Here is a 14,163-nt window from a genome sequence, read left to right as displayed (position 1 = left end):
TGTCTAAAGAATTCTCCATAAAAGACTTAGGAGAAATATCCTATATCCTTGGGATAAAGGTCTATAGAGATAGATCTAGAAGGATACTTAGTCTGTCATAAAAACTGTACATAGAGAAAGTACTGAAGCGATTTAGCATAAAAAACTTCAAAAGGGATTTGCTATCCCTTAGATATGGTATTCGACTCTCCAAGATGATGTATCCGACTACTTCTAAGGAGATCAAGCGTATGAGTAGGATCCCTTATGCTTCGACGATAAGGAGCTGATGCAGACATCAGAGCCATCAAAAATCGACGATATGATTTGGATTCGATTTGGATCCAATTTGGATCGATGAAGTTCCATTAGATTGATTCTACTTCAGTTATTTATTTTTGGTCAATAAAGTTATCTTGATGTATTTAATTTTGGGTCTATAGGGCTATACTTGGGTTTGTATTGGGTTTGTCCACATCACATTTGGAGCCATAACTCTCCACACATCCAAGGAGAAAATATACATGCTAGCATGTGCCATGCCCAAAGATCCTCAAGCCAAATTGTACCAAGCATCAAGCGCTCACATGGAGTTTCATTTTTTTTTTTTAAGATTCCTTAAGAATTTTTGGCTACCTACTTATTTTATTGAAGGGCTGAATTCTTTTCCATGATAGATTACTTTATTTGAAAAACAGACATAATGCTTTACTTTTTGTGGTAGGGCTGATTTTTTACTGATAGAAGGTAAGAGATTCCTAAAGAAATAAGATCCCTAGGGTCCTATATAAATTTTTATATTTTATATGAAGAGGATAATGAATAATTTTACAAACCCTACAAATACTTATCTTAATCTCTCTGAGAAAGAGAGGGTGTGAGATCCAAAATCGCCCCATAAGGAGAGGGTGTGAGGCCCACTTTTTTTTCTATCTTTTTAATCTTCACCTTCTTGAGATCCAGTATTCCTATGATTCTGATTCGACTCCATCTATCCATGTAAGCCTATCATATCAAGAGAAGATCTGTCTCCTCCAAGATTTTCGTCTATTGTGATGAGAGAAAAGAGTGATCTCTTATTCTACAGATCATATGCTGTCAAGGACCTTCGTTTCTTCTCGTTGATCTTTGATTTCATTTTTTCTGTTAGATCTGACATTGGTAAAGACCTAGTTCTTTATCGACAGATCTATTTGGTTAAAAGATTAAGAGCCCTAATCGAGATAGTTTCTTAACCACCACGATCCAGATTCTTATCATCTTCTCAAATTTTCTCATGGGTTAATGTTTTACTGTCCCTCATCCCATTCATATTTTTTTTTGTATTTACTCATGAGCATGTTTAATTTCTGCTATCTATTTATGTATTTTTTTATTGCTAGTTATTTACTGATCTCTAGAATGACATTCATCTGTATCATTTAAATTGATCTCGCTTTGGTCTCGTATCAATCAATCATACCTCCTAAGTAGAGTATAGGCAACTATATTGTCTGTCCTGAGAATAATGATACCTCTAGCTGAACATGTTTTGTTGTTGATGAACAGAAGAGAACTTGATCTTTAGGATTTGTTTCTTTTTCTTTTCATTAGGATTGTCCCGTATCAATTTGTATCAGAGCTGGTTGATTTGAGCTTTAGTTTAAATTTAGCAATTTAAATTTTTATAAGTTAAAATTTTGTACTTTAAATTTTATAATTTACTTTCAAGTATTTTAATTTTTTTACTACACCTTATTTCTGTATTCTAGATTTGTATGACAACTAGATCAGATATCCAGTACCAATGTTCTATTTCCCCACCCAACACCAACATAGATCCCAATACAACAGCCATCATTAATGTCCTGACTGAAAAGTTTGATGATATGAAAAATTTTATGAAAGCCATGAATGAGAGAATAGTAGTATTAGAAGAAGCTAGGTAGAAACAACTTGAACATGAGTCTCTCCAACTGCCTATGGGACAGAGAGGTAGAAATCTAGAACTAGATCGACCTATAGAGGCACGCTCGCACCATATCCAGTTCGACCAAGATGAGCATATCCTTAGAAATGTGAAGGTCGAAGCTCCAAGTTTTGATGGTTATCTAAATCCGAGAGAGTACCTAGACTGAGAATCAGGCATGGATCACTACTTTGGATGGTATGAAATATTTAAAGTAAGGAGAGTTAGGTTTGCTAGGATGAAGTTGGTTAGGCAAGCCCGACTTTATTGAAAAAGTGTTGAGTGTCTTCTCAACTAGAGAAGATAAGATCCGATAGAAATCTGAGATAAGTGAAAGAGAAACTCAAAGAGAAGTACCTCCCCACCTCCTAGCAACAAGGACTTACTCAAGAGAATAGATCGATCATCGAGTACATCACGAGATTTGATGAGTACCTCATGAGATGTAGAGTTGTCGAAGATAGGATTGTTATCTTATCTAGATTTAGAGCTGGATTACAAGATGATATCCAACATGAGCTCTTTTTGTAAGAGATAATCACGTTAGAACAAACTTATCAGCTTACCTTAGACTTTGAGAGGTTTTCTAAATATTCGACTACTCGTCGTCCTGAACCCAGCTAGTAACCCATTCTGGATCGAGATCCAATATTAACCATACTCCTAATAATGGACCTCCACCTACAAAATCTATTGGGAGAAAAAAAGATAAAAAAAAAAAGAGCTATAGGAGAGTTATCAAAAGAAAATAGTTCTCGATCTCATTACTCAAGTGCCATGGTTACGGTCACTTTGCTGCACAATGTCCCAACCGATCATTATTAGTAGAAGAATTACAAGAAAAAATCCTAAAAAATATTGAGGAGGCAGTTTATGAAGCTGATCCAAACTTAACCGAGCAGTTTGAGAGTATTGAGAATATCCTAAATTTTGTTGCATCCGAGTCAGACCTTAAGCTTAGAGTCATTAGATATGTTCTAGCATAGACTAAAGAAAGTGAAGACTGACGTAGGACCTCTATTTTTCATATCTTCATAAAATTTGATGATAAAATTTGTAAGATGATCATTGATAGTGATAACTGTATCAACGTAATCTCCACGGACACAGTTAAGCGATTAGAATTAACTCCTGTAAATCATCCCAATCCATACTGTGTATCCTGGATAGATTTTTCCTCTATTCCCATCAAATTTAGATACCGTGTTTCCATCCAGCTTCATTCTTATCAAGATCATGTTTGATGTGATATCTTACCCATGGAAGTCGGAAGTATCATATTAGGTCGGTCTTGGCTGTTTGGCAATGATGTTACGATTTATTGTCAAACCAACTCTTGTAGTTTTACTCATCAAGGTAAGAAGATCATGATTAATCCTTCCCCACTTAAGGCTAGAAAGATAGGCGATGGATCAAAAAAAAAATTAAGAAGAAAAGCCTCCATTTAATAGGTAAGCATTAGAGACAATCATGAGTGAAGGATCACCAGTTTGGATGCTTGGTGCGAGAAAAATTCATAAGGACCCTAAGGTAGATTATCCTAAGAAAATAGCTAGCCTTCTTAGTGAGTTTTTTGATGTCTTCCCTAAAGATCTTCTAGATTACTTATCGTCTATGAGAAACATTTAACACACCATTGATTTAGTTCCTAGATCTACTTTACCCAATTTGCCCCACTATAGGTTGAACCCTACTGAGCATGTTGAGCTACAAAGACAAGTTGAAGAGCTGATATAAAAAGGATTCGTGAGAGAGAGTTTGAGTCCTTGTGTGGTTCCTACACTATTAACTTCAAAGAAGGATGGTACATGGAGGATATGCATAGATAGCCGTGCCATTAACAAGATCACCATTAAGTACCGTTTCTCCATCTCTAGGTTAGATGACATGCTAGATATGATGGCTGGAGCCATTATTTTTTTTAAGATTGATCTTAAGAGTGGTTACCATCAAGTCAGAATTAAATCGGAAGATAAGTGAAAAACTGCTTTTAAGATGAAAAATAGTTTCTATGAGTGGATGGTGATGCCATTTGGATTATCCAATGCCTCTAGTACTTTCATGAGGTTGATGACCCAAGTACCATGATTGTTTATAGGAGTATTTGTGGTTATATACTTTGATAATATTTTGATCCATAGTCGAACCAAGAAGGACCATCTAGACCATCTTCGAAGAGTGTGCCAAGTTCTTAGAGTAGAAAGCTAGTATGTCAATCCTAAGAAGTGTGCTTTCATGACATACCATGTCATCTTTTTAGGTTTTGTTATTACCCTCGATAGTGTATCTACCGACCCTAAAAAGATTAAAGTAATAATTGAGTGGTCGGTACCCAAGAGTATGCATGACGTGCGAAGTTTTCATGGATTAGTAACCTTTTATTGTAGGTTTATAAAAGAGTTTAGCACCATAGTTGCTCCCATCACTAACTGCATTAGAAAAGGAGATTTTTAATGGACTAGGACAGTCAATAGAGCCTTCCTAGACATTAAGGACAAGATGACCCACGTCTCAGTCTTATATCTACCTATTTTTTTCAAAATTTTTGAAGTAGCATGCGATGCATCAGGAGTAGGGATTAGTGGTGTTCTTAGTCAAGAAGGTCATCCAGTAGCATACTTTAGCGAGAAACTTAACAATTCTAAACTCAAGTATTCTATCTATGATAAGGAATTTTAGTGATAATCTAAGCTTTAAGATACCGGAGACACTATCTACTACTGCAAGAATTTATTTTGTACTCTAACCATAAGGCCCTCCGATTTCTTAATTTCTAAAAGAAACTGAATCATAGACACAGTAGGTAGATCAAATTTTTGTAAGCCTATATTTTTGTTTTGAAACACTGTGCAGGTGTAGAGAATCATGCTGCTAATACCCTGAGTCGTCGTCATATTTTGCTGTCCACCATTAGTATAGAAGTTGTTGGTTTTGATAAGATTAAAAAAGGTTATGAGGAGTGTCCATATTTTGGTAGCATATATACCACTTTACATAAAGGGCCATCTCAAGAATATAGTGAATACACCCTTCAGGATGGTTACATGTTTAGAGGAACTAGGCTGTATGTCTCCCATGCATCTTTAAGAGATTTTTTAGTTTGGAAATTATATGCTAGAAGATTAGCTGGACACTTTGGTAGGAATAAAATCATAGAGTTGGCAGAAGCTTAATTCTTTTGACCAAGCTTAAAAAAAAATATTATCCAAATTATTATCCAGTGTAGAATGTGTGCCGTGGCCAAGCAAAAAAAATAAAACACCGGCCTATATACATCCTTACCTAAACCAGACTGTCCTTGGCAAGATATTAGTATGAATTTTATTTTGAGATTACCTAAGATAGCTAGGAAGCATAATTCTGTTCTGGTAGTTGTAGATAGACTTTTAAAAATGGTTCATTTCTTATCCTGTTGCCAAACGTCCGATACATTGAAAGTTGCAAGGATATACTTTAATGAGATTATTAGACTACACAGATTGCCTAAAATCATTGTGTCTGATCGGGATGTTAGATTTATGAGCTACTATTAAAAAACTTTATAGCATCTTTTAGGCATAAAATTAAATTTTTTTTTTGCTTATCATCCGCAAATGGACTATCAGATCAAAGTGGTCAATCAGAGTCTTGAAAATCTGTTGCGTTGCTTGATTAGGAAACATATGGGTAACTGGGATCTTTTGCTGCCCCAAGCTGAATTTGTATATAATAGCTCTGTTAATAGGTCCATTGGGATGAGTCTTTTTGAAGTAGTTCATGGATATCAGCTTAAAAAATTAATAGACCTCATCCCACTATCCATGCATACGAGAGATCACATGGATTTCTATCCAATCGTCAGTGATCATCTTAATGCTGTTGTTGTATGACTGGTCCTTTGACCAACAGTGTCACAGTTGCTCACAATAAGACTGATGTAGTTTGACTACATATAAGCATTGACTCAATTATGAATTTTTATACTAGATATTGGCTTCAGTTGGTTAAGCTATGTGAGTAACGTATGCATCTAGATGTGATCTATCAATCTTGATAGAGAGGAGTAGTCCTATGAGATTTGAAAAGTAGAGTCCACAAGTCTATGACTATAGCAATGTGATTGATGGAAAAGAGTTTTCATTTAGAATTATTGTTAGACTTGAGTTGATCAGATCTATTATATGACTGATGATGAGGTTTGACGATTTATCCATGATCTGCCATCTAATCGGGACTCATGATAGAGGGACTGTATAATACATTAACTATATCTTGAGATTCTATTTCGGTTTTGCTGGATTATCATTACATATTGCTAGATATCACTGGTAGATTGTGAGAGCTTAATAAGATCATTTTGGATCAATGATCCTTGTCGAGTTAGAGTGAAACTGTTTCGATCCACTAAAAGAGATTTCAATTATAATTGGACTTATGAAGCATCAATTAATATAAATCTAAAAAAATCCTATTGGGTTCATATTAACTTTGCTAGCACCTAGATGAACTCAATTTTTTTTATAGTTGGTTTGCTTATATGATAAGTATTGATCAATTTCTATACTTGATTTGAACCTAATTGAATATGATTCAATGGCGTCCAATGGTTGAATGCTTAATTTATGGCTTGGATTAAATCATAAAAAAGTTTCTTGATTTTATTCATCTTAATTTGATCAAAAATCCTTGAAGTGAATTTATGAAATTATGTGGACTAATTTATGAGTATTTAATTGGATCCCATATGATGGGATGCCTAGCACTGGGTGTGGGCATGGGTGAATAATGGGTGGTGCCCCATTTATTTAGTCCTAATATATTATAGCTAGGACTTTTAATATGATTAAGAGGAGGGATCCTAATTTGATTAGGATATCCATTAGATGTCTATTTAAAGGATCCTCGCCCTACTTCTCACATAATCTCTTTTCTTTGGTGTCTAGTGTTGGTGCCAAGCTGTTGGTGGTTTTATCTTCTTTCTCTCAAGTTGTTGGGAGTTAGTTACAATCACTTGTTGTTTGTTGTTCTTCTTGATTAGTTGAGAGATCAAAAAAGATTCTTCATTTCTTCAAAAATCAAGAAAGAAAGATCAAAAGAATTCATGAATTGATCCCTATCCAGACTTGGTTCAAGCTAATTCAGACTTTCGATTCAAGCAAATAGGATCCAAGAGAAAATAATTAAGATCGACTTTATGGATACCCATAGAGGCAGGGTACTTGTGCTGCTGATTCAGAGCTTGATCAACCTCAAATCCAGGGACTAAATTAAATTCACTCCTGCTGTAGGTTTGAGGCAAAAAAAAAAAGATTCAGGTACGTGAATTGATTACAGACTTTCTTTATTTATCTTAAAATTAATTTACGTTAATTTCAACATATGAATTAGATTTATAGGTACTTTCATATGATGAATGCATGCTTAGATTAAAAATATTTTAATCTAATTTTTTCACTATATTTTGGATTTAAAAAAAAATTAAAATCTACATGCACTAGCACCTATAAAAAATTCAACAACCAAATGAGGTGGAGTCATTCTCCTTAGCAGAGGACCACCTTTTGTTTCAATTCAAGTCATAGAAGGAGATAAATGCCATCCTTCGAGGGGGGTCGTGGTTCGTTACTGGGCAGCTACTAGCTGTTGAGCCATGAATGTCTGATTTTGTTTCGAGAACTAATATTGTCAAGATGATAATGGTGTGGATGTGGCTTCCAAGCCTCCCAATCAAATACTGGTACTTGAGAAGATTGTCGAGCATTATGGAGGAAGCTGGGAGGCCGATCTTGATCAATAATTTCATGAATCAACTGAGGATGACAGGCTTTGCTAGGGTCTAAATGGAGATCGATGCCATCGAGTCTTTGAAGCCTGCACTCTCAATTAGGGGGAAGGGCAAAGTCTTCTGGAATCCATTTGTCTACAAAAATCTACCTATGGTGTGCTTCACCTATGGCCGATCGGCTACTAGGATGAAAATTATGGTGGTTTGCCAGTTGATAGTTCCACCAATGAAAGTAGGCTCCCTCTTTAATCGAGGAACATCATTAAGTTACCCACTGTGCCTATGGATGTAGCAACCGAGCAGGATGTGGCAGCCTGTAGTGAGGTGGACCTGGCCTCTCATGGTTACCTTGAAGCATAGGCCACCTAGGGCAACCTCAAGTCTCTTACGAAAGGAAAGAAGGCAATCGAGTTTGATCCACCCCCCCTCCTCAGTATGGCTAGAATTGCCCTTGAGGCAATCCAATCCTCTAGGGTCTCCACTAGATTCTGAGGGGGATGGTAAAAGCTGGCCAAGATGGTGCATTGGCATTCTCCAAACCAAAGCTTGGGAGGCATGACTTGGGCGCCTCAGTGATTGGTGAGTGACTTTGGCTGACCTGATTGGGATAGGATTCAGACTATTGGCTGACTTGGAGCGAAATCGAGTTGACATGGAGGTGGGTCGGGAGGAAGGCCCAATTGTGATGGATCAGCCTACGGTAGAGGCGAGTTCAGGCTTAGCCCACTTGAAACAGGCCTAGAGCCTTGGGCAGCAAAGGGGGCCTGGCCCTAAGACCAACTCGACGGAGGCCAAGCTAGTAAAACCTGCTCGAATGCGGATATCAGTGGCCCACCCGTGCTAGGTCAATGCTTGTAACCAGGTGTGAGTCAGAGGCTGCCAGTGATGGGAGAGCTTTACCAGCATCAGAGACTGTTGTGGTTGTGCCTATCTCAAGAAGCGATAGATTCAAGGAGTCGACGGTGGTCCATCCGACCAAAGATCTCCCCAAGATGGCATCTGTGTAGGTGGAGCCTATGAGGCAAGGGTTTGACGGTGATGCAGGGTTGGTCGGGGCTGGTGAGGGGCGGCAGGGTGTTTATCCGATCGGTGAGGGGAGGCAAAATCAACTGATGAAGGGTGGGAACTCTTCCCCTAGGCTAATTAGAGGCTCTCTTGATGGTTCATCAAGGGCCTCCAATCCTCCTAAAGATAGTGAGGGAGGAAAAGATGGGCTGACCTATGGTGGGGTGTCTTTATATGGAGATAGATTGGCTCGATCGGAGATGGTTAGACATAAAAAAATTATGGCCCTCTGATAGAGATAGCTTATGGTTCTACTCTTGCTAGGCATATAGGGTGCAAGGCAACATGTCAGAAAAATGATGAGGATTCAAGGAGGGCCCTCAGAGATGATGTTTCTCACTAATGAAACTGCTTATGTAGAATGTGTTGGGAGTTGGAAAGTCTTCCTTCTTTTCTACTTTTAAAAGGCTTATGTACTAGTATAATTCATATCTGTGTACTACTTAAGGCCTGTCTAGCAGATAGGAGCTTGGAGCTGGCCTGGTGATGTCTTCCAGCTTTATGGGGCTTCTACGCTATCGACTCCTATAGATTGACAGAAAAAATTATTGTACTATGAAAAAATGAGATAGTTAATTTGGATGTTTTGCATAATTGTAACCAGAATACAATAGTGGATATTTCTAGTATTGATGAATATCCTTGGATCTTGTTTGATATTTATGCAAGCACCGAGTATAGATAGACAATAGTGTCATGGGAGGTAGTCTCCAGGCTCATTGACCTGGGCGTCTCCTCTTTTATGGTTGATGACTTCAACTATATTAATGGGCCCCATGAGAAGAGAGAGGGTAGGCCCTTTATTGATAGCATCAAAACCAAAGAGTTTAGGGACTTCATCATAAAGAATGGTTTGGTTAATCTCATTCAAGATCTTGATTCATCTGGTGCAACAATCATTAAGATAGGGCTCGAGTGTGGGAGTGCATCGATAAGACCTTTGCTATTGTGAACTGGATGTATGTATCTTATCTATCGAGGACTGCCTCTAACCACTGTCCTATTCTAATTCTTCTGACTTTGACCTCTCTTATCGATGGTCCTTCCGATTTAAAAAATTTTGACTGTCTTACTTCTGTTCTTGGGATATTGTATGAGAGGTTTGGAGGATGCCAGTTCATGGTGATGCTATGTATCGAGTCACCCACAAACTTAAGCTGATAAGGTGCAGGCTTAGGAGGTGGAATCGAGTCAAAGTGGGTGACATTTTGAGGAGGTTGGAAAAGGTGGATGCGGCAATTTCTGAGCTCCAGCTAAGGAAGAAAAGGAAGGGTGGACTCTCTAATGATGATCTTGCTAAGCTATGGATCAGACTTTCTTTACGCCACTCCTTACTACACCAGTAGAAGACCATGTGGTGGCAGAAATCGAGGATCCAATAGTTAAAGAAAGAGGATAGAAACATCAAACTCTTTCATCAAGCAAAGAAATCAGATTCAGATGTTGAGGGATGCCAGTAGACAATGGATTGACAGTGATGATGGGATGCGGCAAGAGCTCCTTAGTTTCTTTCAGTCAAGATGGTTGGGGATCTGAAAGGATCTAGGCCTTTAGCAACCCCCCACCGGTTAGTCTCAACTATGGTTTGATCTACAGTGTGTCCAAGGATGAGACTCGACAGATGATCTGGGTGTTGCTAGAGGATAAAATGCTTAGACCTGATGGCTTTCCTCCATTTTTTTAGATGTTATTGGGCTATTATCCAAGAAGAGGTTATAAAGACGATCTAGCAGTTCTTTACCATAGGATCGATGCCAGCTGCTTGGAAGAGGATCTTTATTATGTTGAATCCGAAGAAACAAGATGCTTCTAAGGTGAGTCATTACAAATTTATCAGCCTTGGTATTACTTTGTATAAGATCTATACCAAAATCTTAATGGGTAAGATGAAGCCCATTCTCTCCCATCTGATTAACTCTGAGTAGGATACTTTTGTGAATTGCTGCAATATCTCCAACAATATGCTGATTGCATAGATATTCATATATGATCTTTAGAGAGCCCCAGCCAGATATTGTCTCATGGCTATCAAGCTAGATATAGAGAGAGCCTACAACTAGGTATGCTAGGATTTTTTCTATATGCCTTGAGGAGTTTTGACTTTTATAGCCGATGGACCCACAGGGTCAGAGGTTGTATGTAGGCTCTGTGCTTCTCTATCTCGATTAATGGCACTTCGACAGACTTTTTTTACTCCTCATTCGACCTCTGCCAAGGTTGTCCTCTTTCTCCTTATTCATTATTTGTGCTGATAACCTTTCTCGTGCCTTGCGAGTGGTGGCCCTAGTCTGGATCATAGATCTTATGTGCTGACTCTAGGTGCCCAATTGATCTTGCATCTACTCTTTGCAAATGATTATCTTTTGGTGGGTCAGACTTCCATCCAAAATACGACATCCTTTAGGAGGATCTTAGAGGAGTATAGTGCTATCTCTAGACAGAAAGTAAACCTCCTCAAGTCAATAGTCTTCTTCAGTCTAAAGATCAGAGCTCGACATAGGTAGGTGATCAAAGAGATCCTGGGCATCACTGAGCAGACTAAAGCATTGCATTGTCCTGGGTCCTGATCATGTTGCAAAGACTGCAGAGGTCCAATTGTGTTGAGATGGAGGTGCCAATCCCAAAGCAACTGGAGGGATGGCAGGCTAGGGCCTTATCTATATTGGCAAGGGTGACCCTGATTAGAACAGTCCTCAATGCCGGTCTGATCTGTATGTTGGCCTATCTATCATCCCAAGAGCATTTCTTCTGAAGCTTGAGTAGCCTTTTAAGAGTTTCTTATGAGACTCTCATCGTGAAGGAAGAAGAGTGCACCTCCTGATGTGAGATGTCATATATCAACTGATCTTTAAGATAGGCTTGGTATTTATTCCCTGCTCACCCATTGAAGGGTCCTGATTGCCCACCATACGGTGAGATTTCTGTTACAACTTGATGGTTTGTGGAGTATCATGATGCGAGCCAGATATAGGGTTTGGGCTACTGATGGGGAGATCCATGCGAGTTGGAGTAGAATCTTCATGTGGAAGGAGATTTATATGCAAGCTTTAGATATGATGACCTAGGTGAGGTGATTGGTTGGGGATGGACGATCAATCGACATCATCAAGGATCAATGGATTGCGGATACCCCCTTATACCGCGGAATGATTTATATGAGTACTAAGATGGGTGACTCTATGCGGGTTTGTGACCTTATCCAGCTAGAGGAGAGGGATTAGAATGTGCAGATGGTGAGGCAAGATTTTGGCAAACTATTGGCCCATAGTTTTTAAAGGCACACGGTGCACTAAGATGCAAAGGGCTCTTGGAGCCATGGTGCATGGTGCATGACCCACGGTGATGGCATGCACCTAAGCGAAGCAAGGTGCATCTTTTGCAAAATATGTATTCAGATTTAATAGTACTTATAAGATGCTAAAAAAATCAATATGTAGACTGTAAATGTAATTGCAACTTGCAAGATATGCAATTTCATGAAAGTGATGAAGGTTCAAATGTATGCAAATACAACTCATGAAAGACTAAGAGCCACATACTTAAGAGTTCAAACATCAAACATAAAAGTTAAAATAACAAGCACTAAAAGCTTAAGGAAATTCCAAAATACTCTTAATCATCCTCATATCCAACAATATCATCTTCTTCTTTCTCATATCACTCCACATCTTCCTCGGTATCTTCTGAACCTACCTCTTCTTCATCTATAAGATGAAGATGAATAAAAGATGAGGAGGATGAAGCAGAAGCTTTTGTTGCAGTGGTATTGGTCTTCAAAATTTCCTTAGTAGGGTGATTAGGCTCTTGAGTTCCCATAGCTCTAGCTATATCGCTCCATGTCAACAAAGCATCATCATCAAATATAAATCTATCATCCAAATCATTTTCATCATCCATCCTTCCTGTGAGCCATTCATTGCTTTCATCAATGTCCTTCAAGAAGATAGGATCAATTTTATCTCGAATGTTATATCACTGCCTTAGTGCTCTATTATAGTTGATAAACACTAAGTCATTCAATCGAGCCTGCATGAGCCTATTTCTTTTTTGATATGAAGCTGCAATATTTTATTAAGTTAATAGACACATATTAGTATAGATTTACATTATGTTTCAATACAAATCTAAAGATTTATGGGCTGAAGGATGCATTAACTTACATTCTCAAGAACACTCCAATTGCACTCACAACTAGATGAGCTACATGTGAGGCTAAGGACTCTGGTGTCAAATTTCTATAAATTTGAGGTTGAAGACTCATAGGCAGCCCACCATTCAACTGGTGCTTTAGTAAATCTTTGCCTAATTGCCATAGTTATACTAAAGAGACCTTCAGCCCTCTTATAAATAACCAACTTATTGCAGATTGTATCTTGTAAATTAGTATCAGGATTTATCTTTTCTATGATAAAAATCCATCATCATTTCTGCATCTTGCTCGATATTATGGTTTGAGCAAAGAACTCAGGATTTAGAAAGTGCCCAACGACATGCAAAGGGTGATAGAGTTGGACTTCCCATCTTTGATCAATGATGGTGAAAACCAGTTTGTATTTGTCTTCTTTATTATTAAAGGTCTTCGTAATTACTTCTTTTGCTCTATCCATAGCCTCATAAATATATCCCACGAGAGGTTTTCTTTTACTATCAACCAAGCGAAGTATCCAAACTAGAGAATCAACCAACTTAAGAGCATACACAATGATATTCCAAAATGAAGGACTAATCATTATTTTGGTAAGTTCTTTACTCGTTTGCTCCTCTGACCATTTACTAGTGGTCCATTCCTCTGAAATAAACATCTTTCTCAAGTTGCTCTTTTGTTTATGAATATGTGCAAATGTGAGAAAAACAGTTGTAAATCTGATTTTTGCGAGCCTTAGCAACTCTCTCTATTTTGTAAACTACCTCATCATGTTTAAAACTCTCCCATGACTATATATAAAGTCTGTCAATGCTATTTCTTTTCTCAATGTTCCATGCAAGAGTGGGATCTTAAAAATATCTTCTAACGTTACATCAATACAATGTGCAAGATAAGGTGACCAATACAAATACGGTACTTTGCTTCCAACAACTTTTCAGTAGTAGTATTGTTCGAAGCACTATCAGTGACAACTTAAACCACATGCTCCAATCTAATTTTTTAGATATATTTGTCAAACAACTCAAACTTTTCTCTTCGATCTTCGAATATGAAGAAGCATCAACTAATTCAAGAAACATTATTCCTTTAGAAGAATTCACTAGAAAGTTTATCAAAGCTCTCTTCTTCCTATCTTTCCACCCATCCATCATGATTGTACATCCAGTTTTTGCCCACTCTTTGAATCTTTCATCAAGTTGTATGTTCCACCTCCTTCTTTAGGTAAGTAATCCTAATTTTATGGTAAGTCAGCTTCATGCC

The sequence above is a fragment of the Elaeis guineensis genome, chromosome 6, assembly GCF_000442705.2.
Source record: "Elaeis guineensis isolate ETL-2024a chromosome 6, EG11, whole genome shotgun sequence".
Lineage (NCBI taxonomy): Eukaryota > Viridiplantae > Streptophyta > Magnoliopsida > Arecales > Arecaceae > Elaeis > Elaeis guineensis.
Note: the sequence above shows the minus strand (reverse complement) of the source record.